The sequence below is a fragment of the Xyrauchen texanus genome, chromosome 50 (genome assembly GCF_025860055.1).
Source record: "Xyrauchen texanus isolate HMW12.3.18 chromosome 50, RBS_HiC_50CHRs, whole genome shotgun sequence".
Taxonomy (NCBI): domain Eukaryota; kingdom Metazoa; phylum Chordata; class Actinopteri; order Cypriniformes; family Catostomidae; genus Xyrauchen; species Xyrauchen texanus.
The window spans coordinates 21,450,335-21,450,556 of NC_068325.1; positions in this window are offsets into that span (position 1 = coordinate 21,450,335).

Below are 222 nucleotides of genomic sequence, written 5' to 3' on the forward strand. Positions count from 1 at the left end.
TCGAGCGTGGGATGCGCGCTCACGCACAGTCAGGGGCGTAGCTTCCATGGGGGAATGTGAGGAGGTCACCCCAAATAATCAAAAGGAGCAAGTATAACCCTGCTAATACACTGCGTGCACAATTATTAGGTAACTATATTACAGAAATAATTTCTCTCAACTCAATTGTTTACTCTCAATTTTTAGAGTAAGTGCAACAAAAAAGTAGCACAAAATGACAAT